Below are 12,290 nucleotides of genomic sequence, written 5' to 3'. Positions count from 1 at the left end.
ACATAGTTCGAATGGTGATTAATCATGGTTAATTCATTTTTAAACTGCGATTAATCTGATTAAAATTTTTAATCGTTTGACAGCCCTAATATATATATATATATGTGTTTTTTTTCAGCTGAATATGAAAATAAGAATGATCAGAATGAGCTGTTCCTGGAGCTGGTTCTTATCTATGGAGATCGTCATTCACGCTTTCACATTTTCATATTTTTGCCACATTTCCAGCACATTTTTGCTACATTTTTGCATAGGCCACCATACTTAAAACACCCATCTTTCACAAGCAGCACTGGAAAAACCTCAATTTGTAACACAAAATTGCTTTATTCAGTATTTTTCCCAATTTTGATCACTGGGCTTGTTTGTTTTGGAGCGGATGAAACCTGATGCAGATATTTTGCTGAAAAACTTCTACCCAGGAGAAGTTTCACTTCAAGTCCTCACCACTAGATGCCACTAAATCTCCCTAAATCTTACACACTTGACCTTTAAGTTGCCTCATCAAAGAACTAGTTGACATATCCTTTAACAGAAGTATACCTATTTGCCCCGACACTTTTTAAAAATCCTATATGCAACAGGTGACCTGATGGGGCGCACTTAAAACTACCCCAGTGTTGCCAAATTAGCACTTGTGTAACAGCATGTGACAACACTAAGCCCTTTTGCAACATGTTCTTCCAAAACAAGAGCCTAGTGACAAATCTATTGATTTTTGCTGCCTCTCCTCGAGAAGAGTCAATAAGCAAGTGCTCAGGAAATCTGTAGTCCTGCTTGCTGTATCTCTGCTGCATTCATTATGTGAAAGAGAGCAGGTTTCTTCAGTTGGGCAGACAGCAGCCAGGCTGAAACAGCACCTCTATCCACAGCGTGAGTGAAAACTCCAGATTTACTTGATGTTTGTCCAGAAGAATTGACAGTTTTGCTTTTATGTCATTAATGACTGAGAAATTATTGCATTTACAAAAAGGATCTGAACTACAGACAGCCAACAAAATAACAGAATGGGGATTTTTTGGTGCCTTGGGGGTAAAAAAAAATCTTCACTGATTTTTATCCATTTTGCTGCATCCATAAGTTATTTCCATCCGTCTGTGTTTGTTTTCTTTGTCTGTGTACAGCATATTTTGAAAGCTGAGGGATGAAATGGCATAAAATCTGTTGTGTACATTCACACTCCCACTAAAAATCACCACCACCAGGGCACAGTTTGGCCACTCTTATATACGTAACATGTCAATATGGTGTCGACTGTGAAAGTAGTGCTAACTGAGAGGACTATCACACTGTTGGCTGTGTTCCTGACTTGTATTTTATCTTCCAATAATCTTGACTACAAAGCCTGACTGCCTGTAAAAACCTATGTGACACACACATTTTCACCTTTGGAAAGTTTTTGAATCATTTCAATTGAGTCAAGACCCTGAAGAATTCTGTGGCAAGCTTTAGGAATAGTCAAAACTAATAATTACTTACTGGTCCTTGGTATTAAAGGGGAAGGTTTTTTTGGGAGAGTGTATGGTAAAAAGGGACTAAAGCAAGAGGCAGAGTTATAATGGATTTAAAAAGTCAATAAATGTATTCAAGCACCAAGTTTTTAAATGGGAGCTAAAATTACTATGTGTGCACACAGCTTGCATTAGTTGAGGGTGAAAGTTTAAGAGTGACATGGTTAAGCACACTCCATTTAATTCAGCAGCATGGTTTGGAAATTGCTCGAGCAGAAGAGTGGGCAAATGTTTATGCATTTGAGAATGGGACTCATGGGTGTGTGATCGGTGGCTGTGCGTGAGAGAGAGAGAGCTCTCTCAATCATCTACATGATTTACAGGAAAGGGACTTGCCTTCTGTGAAATTGTGGAAGTTTATGGCATTTCATTGCCTCTGTAAATGGTCAAAAAGTCTTGCATCACAAATGCATAAATATAATTGATAAAAACACTTGTGCAATGTGTTTATTAATTCCCGATACATGCAAATTGAAAAGGCAAACATGTCTTCCATATTGTCAATGAATTATGTCTATAGGATAGTATATATGTATATATCTGATGCAACTCAAGACCACAGAAAATTCACAAAAAAACTTTTGAATAACAGCTGTTTGTTGAATGTGTAAATATATGGAATATGATGCAGAATTTACCAGATTCGACTGACATGATAGTATTATACAGAAGGGGGAGGTATTGCAACATTAGCTTAATGCTCTTCACTGTTTAACACAAAGAAGAAGAAATGCTCTTTGAATGATTACCACTTCATCATCATGCGTTAATATAACACAAAGTCTCTCTCAGTCAGTTTATTCCTATAAGCATGCCGATATTTGTGAATAGCAGAAAACTGCAATGTGACAGGTGGCAGTTATTGAAAATGACAGTCTGCTAGAAGTTACTGTGTGTGTATGTGGTGATTATGACTGTCACAGGTGTGGCTGTGAAACTAGGAGGAATACTGCTCTCTCATACATCATGGAGGTATCTACCTTACTGAAAATACACACTTTAAATTGAAATGTATCACACTACGATTTTAAGTAGATAACAGCAGAATGTTTCCTTGAAAGAACCAGAATTACTGCTTTGCGGGTGTATACCGCCACAAACCACTCAAGTTGCACGTACAGTTTACATCCATATCTGGGAAAACAGACATGGACGTGCTTCACATACATCACACGCATGTTCCAACTGCCAGTTTAAAGGTGGACACCTGAGATGAGTGTCACCAATTCATTATCCGAACAAATGTCTTCCCCTTTGTTCCTGAGTAATTATGTTGAACAATGGCCAAAAAAAAGTGCAAAACATTTGATTGTCACAGTGAGGTTGACATTTGGATATAAAATGCCATCAATTCATCATTATGTCCTAGCAGACAATTGTGTGAAATTTTGTCATAATTAGCACATGAATTAATGGGTTTTGGCCAAAAATGTCATTTGAGAAGTCATTGTTAATCTTTAACCTTTGACTGATTAATTCAGTCTTGATCTTATGTGGACATTTGTGCCAAATTGGAGGAAACTTGCTCAAGGCCTTCTTGAGCTATTGCTCTCATGAGAATGAGATGGTCGCAGGGTCTTCTTGACCATGACCCTCTGACACCCAAATTCTAATGAATTCATTGTGGAGTCCAAGTGGACGTTTGTGCCAAATTTGAGGATGCTCCCTCAAGGTCTTCTTGAAATATCATGTTCACGAGAATGTGACGGATGTAAGGTCACCCTTACCTTGACACTGACCACCAATATCTGATCAGTTCATCATTTAGTCTTGATCTTTTTGTCGTGACCCCATTTTTTTTATTGCTGGTATCAACATATTGTAATTTATTGTATCAAATGTAATTTATTGTATTACATTTGGTGAGGTATTTCTATAAGCCCATTTGGGTTTCTGACCCCTCCAGCACCTGTTTTTCTGTATTCTTTTTAACCTGTTTTCTGTTACTGTTTTTTAATTAATATTTTTTTTAAATGGAAAAGATTAAAAAAAAAAAATGAATCCAAAGGGACAGGTTTTTTTGTGCAAATTTTAAGAAATTTCCTTCAGGCGTTCTTGAGATGTCGCGGCCATGAGAATGGGACGGGCATATGGACAGAAGGATGGACAGACAGATGGACAGATGGACAGCCATAATGCCTCCAGCCACAGCTATCCCTGGCATGAAGGCATACAAATGTAAAGAGTAGAATTAATAAACATATCATTTGGTTTTATATTTTTACATATGTGCACTGACCATGAAACCAAAAAACATGTGTCCATAATTAGAAAGATTTAAAAGTTTTTATAATTGAAAGCTCCTGATATCAGATCAACAATGGATGTATTTAAAATCTTAAGTACTAAAAAGCAATTTTCCTACAGATCCTAAGAATCAGTGATCAGCAGGTGAGCAGCCCAGCCAGGCAAACCTGCAGTTCCTCATTCATTTACTCATTAATTTTCTTTGCCCATCTGTTCTTTCTCTAGGGCAGGCGGGGCTGGAGTCCATCCCAGCATGCACTGGATGGGAAGCATGACTACATCAGTTACACTCAACACAGTATAATTTGGAGAAATTGAGAGGAGTGTAGTTTTGCGCATCTGAACGTATTGATGGTAACAAACACCACATTATTGCATCACACAGAACATACTGCTATTCTCCTCAAATTAAGTGAAGCCTAGTTAATGCAGTTTGATTCTCTGCAGATCTGGATGTGCATCCTGAACATAGAAATGAACGAGCACAGCAATGAAAACCTAATTTGGTGTGAAAATGCCAAATCAAAACAGTTTACTCTATTCCACTCAATAGAGCAGCATCAGTGTGTCTCCTGACACCACAACACTTACACTGAGCCTCTCACTCAAATATTTACATTTGAAATCATTTACAGCATTAAGATTTTATAGCATGGTAAATTATGGGCATTTTCAAGTGGAAACACTCAAGAAAAGTACCTCAAAGTTGCACTTAACTACACTTGAATAAATGTATTTTATTGCTTTACCTTTTTAAACCCTCCATACATAGCAGTTTTGTGCTCTGTAGCCTTGTCTCTTTCATGATTTTAGCACTGAGCATGAAGCTCACCACTTATTATTGTGCATTGTTTCAGTAATTATAATCAGTAAGTCACTGATTGCCTTTTAAAATGACTTCCAATGTGGAAGATTCATTAAATTTACATAAATTAAATATTAATGAAAAAAATATTGAATTAAAATTGGGTGCACTAATCAATAACTCTGTTTCATTATTCCACCTTTAATATTTGACTAATGGCAGTGTTGAGATGATGGCAGGAGGGTGTTGGCCCCTTTGATACATTTGCTGACCCCCTCCCAGATGCCGCTCCCGGCGAAAATAATTGGAGGTTAATATTACTGTCTTTTAGAGGCTGTGGCACACAAAGTAGTGGCATCTTGTGAAACTAGACAACCTAAAGTATCCATTGATACCAACCAACTCAGCTTAGTTTATCACACGGGGCTAAATAACATTCAACAGTGAGGCTAAATTTCACAAGGAAACAACTGGCATAGTCATTTTTAAAGGGGTCCTTCGAACTCAACTCAAGATATCTGAATGAAAAAAGGTATTATGGGTACCCACCCTAAACTTGAGAAGGCTTGTTACCAGTTATTGTTTTGTTCTTGAAAATCAGTGTACTTGTAAGCTAAATATTTGTATATTTAAGGAAAATGATGATCAGCATATTTGAAAAACAATCAATCACCTAACATGTACAGACACATAACATACTGAAACAGAATTGCAATGGAACTCAAAATGTTAACTCAACTGCTATTAGTCTGCGCACATCAGACAATTATCAATATTAACTGTAAAATAAGAAACTGAAGTGTATCATCCCTTTTCCACCCAAGGTTTTTTAAACATGGATGACCCTACTCAATATGTCCTTTCCCATTGCCAATAAACCAGAGCTGTGCACACAGGTTTGTAGTAAACAGAGGAAAGCAGCATGGAGCCCAGTAAACATTTTTTTTGTTTTTGTTTTTAATTTTATTTTATATCTCTTACTTATTCAAGTTTATTATTCAAAATTGGCGCAGACTAATTTAGATCAATGTTTGAGTGCTGCTTGGATAGAGATGGATGGTATTTTGGGTAGCCTGTTATATCAATTTGCCTGTAAGGGAGCTAAAATGAAAACATTTACCTGGGTGTTGCATTTCCATCAATACCCATCCGAGTCAGAGCCAGTAAATACTTGTGACTCCTGTAGAGTAATTTTATCCGGTCTGAATGCTGATTACAACCTTTCCCAATTTATTTTAAAAAAAGCCAGATGTTAGTGGGTGTTAGTGGGGTTTTGTGCAATGGAAACAGGGCTTCAGTCTGCAATTCCGTAACTCTCATATTGATGTAATTTTCAGCTAGCCTATATACTTCAAAAGCATAATAGATTCCCTAAATTTCACTTTTGGTTTCTCGTTTGGTGTGCCACTGCATTGGTCTCATTTGGCCACCCCTATGAAAAATTACTAGGGGTTCCACTGAACCTGTTAGCAAACATTCATACATCAAGACCACGCAGAGCAACATTATTGTCTCATTAGACTCACGTTTTTAGACACTTGATAAATATAAATCCAACATTTGCTCTCCGTTTAGCTGTTTCAGTCTTCACAAACTCCTGAGGGAAATATCTTTCTCTATAGCTGCTAACTGCTCCACTGTGCTCTCCACCTCTTCACCAACTTTGTCTTTCTTCCATTTGGACAGGCCGTTTACACTGGATTTATCTGAGCTTTTTTTGCTGAAACAGCTGCCTTCTGTTGCTGCTAGAGAAGAGGTTGATGAGAGCACTGAGACTGAGCCGGGCCCGCGGCCAAGGAGGGAGCTTTGAGATACAGCGCCCACCCATTACAAACCCCTCGACCTCCCAAAATTAATTTTCAAGAAAAAAGAAATGGGACTGATTATCTACTGCATCTACTGCAATGTGTGAGAATTCATTGTTAGCATCAAGGAAAGTGTTAACTCACCACTGTTGATTGAAGCACCACGGATGCATCACCTCTCCCGGACCCTGTACACATCAAATCTTTTGTTTTATTTATTGAGAGCAGTGTGAGCTTTTCAGATGGTTTCCTAAAATAAAGTTTGCACAGTGTGGTGTCGTCATTTGTCTGTGGGCTTATTGATCTGTTGTGGCAGGAAGGCTCAGTATGGATACAGACAGCCTCTCTAGTATGAACAAAATATAGTTCCAATCAATGCAGCTTCAACCAGCAGCAGCACATGGTTTTGTCATGAGTGACGACTTAATGCTGTCAGTGAAGTCGTACTGCTTATTAAAGTAGATTTCCATTCTACATTTTACTGTGCTGTTTTCATATTGTTTGGCTGACAAAACTTAATGAGCTGCTGTCACAATGCAATTTTGTTGTGACTCAGGAAATACAGGATTAGACCCAAACACAGACAATGCAGGCAGAGTGGTAGACTTCAATGACTTGTTGTTGAAGTGAGGGTGTACAGATATAGACTTACAGCCAGGTACAGGTATGGAGACAGACAGAGAGACAGACTCCAGAGGCTCAAAAGACAAAAGAAGCACACGGCAACTTTGTGATCAGACAGGGAATGAGCAGAAACAGGCCGGTTATAAAGGTACTGCAGAGCTAACGAGGGGAAATGGAAACAACTGAGCAGGTGGATGAGGGAGTCAGGTGACTGCAGCACAAGGGAAAGTCTGAGGGCCTCTGGTGGACAGGTGGACAATGACAATGGACAAAGTCAGAGAGGTGGGGCTGTGGCTGGAGGGGGTGGTTTTATTGGCTAAATGTCAACTATGTTGAATATGTGACTCAGTAATGTTCCACAAATTAATAGATTTAGAAAGTGTAAAATTATGTTGAAATTATTATAATTTTGGCACACTTCTTGTCATTTTCTTTTTTTTCCTGCCAATTTTCGGGGAATTTTTTTTGTGCTTTTCATATTTTTTTTGCTAATATTTGGGTCATTTCGTCTTTATTTGCTCATTACCTTCTTCCCATGTTTTTGAAAAATATCAAGCCAATTTGTCCAAGTTTCAAAGGATTAATGAATGCTTAAAATTTTTACCCTCATTAATCTCTCTATGTTTGTCAATGCATGCATCATCTTTTATAAAACTACATCTATCATTTGTCATGTTTTTTTCCCTTCTTAAACTGTTTTTTAAGCTTTAGGAGACATAATATACAAATAATGTGTTTTTTTAAAATAATCATTTCTCTCATTTCATCTATTTCATTAGATGCCAACTTCAGCTGCAGAGATTTGTTAAGGATAATCAGAGCTGTGTCTGATCCTTTATGCCCTCTATTTCAGAGGCCATAAATTTTATTCCTTTTTGAATAAGAGTTTTGTGAAACACAGAATGCCTCCAAGGTCAGTAGAACGTCACTAGATATACCTTTTTATATTACTGCACTGCATTCATTTTGAAGAGAGAGAGATGCTCTCTCTTTAATACATTTGATGATGTTCTGCATTTACTGCTGCAGTTTTGCAGGACACGGGGTCATTCATGGTGAACTCTTTGACAACCATGAGAGGAGGAATGTCAGAGAGCTGAAAGAATGCTTTTTAACCCACGGAGCCAGAGCAGATAGATATATAATAACTCTACGGGTTAAGGGTTGACACTTACATCATTCCTGTCAGGATAGTGTTGAGTTTACACTTTGAAAACATATCGCAATATAACAGTAAAGATGAAGGTCTCGGTGCAGTAAATATTATTTGGTGTAACAGTGCATGGTGGATATTTGATGGCAGATAACAGTGAGCAATATGTTCAAAAGATTTACAAAAGTTTTGATGATCCAGCTGGTGGTGGGCTGTTTGACACTGAAACAATGAGCCAGATCTTTAGACCCACACACAATAGATTTGTTAAAACAGGGAAAAAAAAACTGATGATATTGTCAGATTTCATTACCAATACGTCTCTAAACTCTCAGCAGTGGAAAACTGTGTGCTGGAGTTATTGCCAATAATACATTCCCTTATTGTAAATGAAATTTTAAGGTGTACAACTTTTTTTGGGCAACACTTCGACTCTTTATACCAGAGGCGATCACACCAATCTCATGCCTTTACAGCTCACTTTTCTGGTTGTTTAACTCTTTAACAGCTGGATAAACATCGATTTTCTTGTGCTGCGTTCAAACGCCTTTCACAAGCATTTGAATCTCTGAAACCAGAGAAAATTGGTTTGATGTTTTTCCAAAACAAGAAAGGATAATGGGCAAATTTGCAAGAAATGTACCATAAATTACCAAAAAAAAAGGAAGGAAAAGGTAACAAAAATGACCAGAAAATTAGCTGTGGGAGAATATCAAATATTATTGACAAAAAAACTAGGGAAAATATTGAGAAAACTATGTTCATAATTATTATAATTATATCATTAAAATAATGTCACAGAAAACACACACAGACATGCACACACACAAACATATATACGATCTCCATCTGATCTCACTCAGCATGATTTGATCTAATGGACTTGTGTGAATATGATAGTAATCTCCAGGTGGGAATAAGCTGTAGGAGTTTTGATGTAGCGAAAATGATCAAAGATTAGGTCGTCTTTTTTTTTTTTTTTTTTGGAGGATATTTCTCCTGCAGACCCCTGCCACGATCTGCCCCTCGGGCTAGACAGTTTCCCAGCGAGAGCTGAGCTCACGGTGGGTTTCTTCAGGATGGTAGTCAGACTGGTCAGGCTGAAAGAGACAGGGTTAGAGAGTATAACTGAGCTGTCATGCTCCAACCTGTTTCCCAGTGTTTTATGTCATTTTATCTCACCTTCAGTCAAAAAAAAAAAAAAAAAAAAAATCAACAATCTGCCAGTCAAATGAGGAAAGTTCTTTTGGGACTCATTGCACAATCTGGAAAAGAAATGTTCATCTGTCTTTTTCAGAACACCTTCAATCAAGTTGAAACAAGGTCTTGAAACCAGTTTATTTTCTCTGAAACTGGATTTTCTCAACATGTCACAGGGGTGTTCTAGACTTAAGACAGGATTAATGATTTATTAGGGTAACGATTTATATGCAGCACAGACGCTTCTCATTTCAGCATCAAAGTAAGAATGTTAAAAGAAGCACTGATAGTTTGGTAGATGATATATCTACTGCAGTTTAAGGATTTCTTGTATAAACAGCAACACCACGTAGCATGACAAAGTTCATTTGAAAACTGTTGTACCTTTTGATACTTTGCAGCGGAGGTGCAGGATGAACACAAAGTTACTAATCGATCACCGCCTCCAAATCAAATTACTTTTCAATAACCAGCAGGCAACAAAACAAACAGAGGAACTGTTCTCTTAGGCTTTGCACAAGTGACAAATGTCCTCTCCTTTATTTTTGGTCTTTGGCTTTCGTAGAAATTGAGGAATAAACAAGGAAAGATGTGGGACAAAAATCATTTTCAATGACAACAAAAGACAGAACTTTTCAGTAACACCCCTTTTTTTCCAAGTTTTTCAAGAAATTCTGTACCTTATTTCAGCATTTTTCCAAAAGAAGAGAAATATTTTATTATATGATCCATGGTAATTAGATGTGTCCTTGGAACTAAGAGCAAAATGTAAAAATAAACTAATTATTCCAATCTGTTTTGTGCGAATGTGTGTGTTAGTTTTTGTGTGGATGTGTGTGATCCCCTTCTTAAATCTAACTATCATTAGACAGCATAGTGTATTAATTAATAATGACAGTGGAGAGATGCATGCCAAGTCAGGCAATTTATGCAGATGTCCTGGAATGTAGAAGCCATTAGCTACATGCCAAACCTGTAATAGAGGAAAAAGAGCAAATGAGAGTCTAAAACCACACAGGCTGAAATCTTCACTGCATGCTGTGATGTGATGGTGTTAAAAAAAACCACTAAAGATCCAGATTTGTTGGAGCCTTAACTGTAATATCCATAAATGTATGGCCTTGAAGGTGGTGCTATAAGGACTTCAGGACATTACAGTTGAAATGGTTCATCCCCCTGGGAGCACTACAGAGCTCAGCAACTTTATTGGCAATCTGTCTCTTTCTTTATGAGACAAACTGTCTTTTTTGGAAAGGTGACACTTTTTTGCCTGAAGGTGTTGCAAGTGTGGAATATTGATGGCGTGTATAAATATGGAACAGATATTTGATATTCAAGCGTATCAAAATGTGGTATTCAAGGAACTTCTGGGCTCATCTGCTGTGGATCATGATAATTCAGATAACATTTTTTGTCAAAATTAGCCATTAGTTTTCAGATGCTTTGTTATAGATGTAATTGTTCGCCAAAAGGAAGATTTTGACCTCATTGTGTTAATAGATGAACAAAATCAGTAGGAGTCACCTTCTGGGGACCAAGAAAATCTTGCAGGTAAAAGTAATGGTTGCAGTAATATTGGAACCATCTGCAGGCAACTGCATTTTTTTCCAATTATAATTTAGAAAAACATCACCTGCTGAAATTAGGATTCATCTTCCTAGGACCATGAAATTTCTCAGCCAATTTCAAAAATCAGCTGTAATTTTTTGTTTTTAGCTGTTAGTTTTTGAGACTATGTATTGGTGAACAATAGACTTAACCTGGTGGTGCTACAAAAATTGTTTGAGGGCTCCAAAAAGAATGAGACGATTAAAAAGTTGGAGAGAATTTAATTGAAAATGTATTATTATTATTATTGTTGTTGTTGTTGTTGTTGTTGTTGTTGTTGTTGTTGTTATTGTTATTGTTATTATTATGATTTTACAGAACTTAATTGTATACCGTAGTGTTGGTCAAGATGAGATTTTGACCTGATGGGGTTATTAACCAAAAAGATCAGATGGCCAGGATGCCACCAAAATCATTAGGAATCAACCTCTGGGGACCACAAATATTTTGTAGGCAAGAAAGCAGGAAACAACTGTAGATGTATTTTAATGGCTATTGTTCATTATGTTGAGATTTTTTGTGTATGCATATGGAAATTATGTCCTGATGGTACAAAAAGATCAGAGGTCTCTGACTGGGAGTGATCCTCTTGGGACTATAAAACTTGATACAAATTCAAGGTAAGCCACTAGATAGCCATTAGTTTTTTTTTCCATATCCCCTCTTATGGATCAATGGTGTTTGTGAATGGCAGATTTTGACCTGGTGGTGGTGCTAGATTTATTTTTAGAGGGATCTGTGAACATAGGGTTCATCTTCTAGGAACCATGAAATCTGGTACTTTAAGGGAACGTTTTCTGTTACCCCCCCCAAAACTTCATCGTAGACATACATATTTGCCAGAAGGAGATTTTAATGTGATGGTGTTACAACATGAAAGACTACAAGGTCACTGAAATTACTAGAAATCATATTCAGTGGACCACGTATGTCGTGCAGGTAGGAAAGTAGCAGCTGCTGCAGTTAACATGCGTGTTAACACAGTGCTGTCGTATGAAGACTGGACCTGGATTTAGGTGCTCTGCATTAATGTAACAGTGTGTCCAAGTTCATTTATAGCTATTTCTCCTAATGTAGCATATTATTCAGTTAATAAAGGGTTAAATAAAGACTGGAGGAATAAAACCTGATAAATAAATATGTGCTAATTGGGGAATTAAAACTAAATGACTACTAAAATTTTCTGGGGACCATCTGGAATTCACCCAAGGATCCCTAAGTGTTCCCTTTTCACCACTTTGGAAGGAAACACTTTTAAATATCCACTTTCAAAAGATTTATTGTGCCCCTAATTACGGACTAAGTGCTCCACTTGTATTCATCTGCGCCACTTCTTT

The sequence above is a fragment of the Plectropomus leopardus genome, chromosome 12 (assembly GCF_008729295.1).
Source record: "Plectropomus leopardus isolate mb chromosome 12, YSFRI_Pleo_2.0, whole genome shotgun sequence".
Taxonomy (NCBI): domain Eukaryota; kingdom Metazoa; phylum Chordata; class Actinopteri; order Perciformes; family Serranidae; genus Plectropomus; species Plectropomus leopardus.
The sequence above is the reverse complement of the archived record's forward strand: the minus strand, read 5'-3'. Positions refer to the sequence as shown.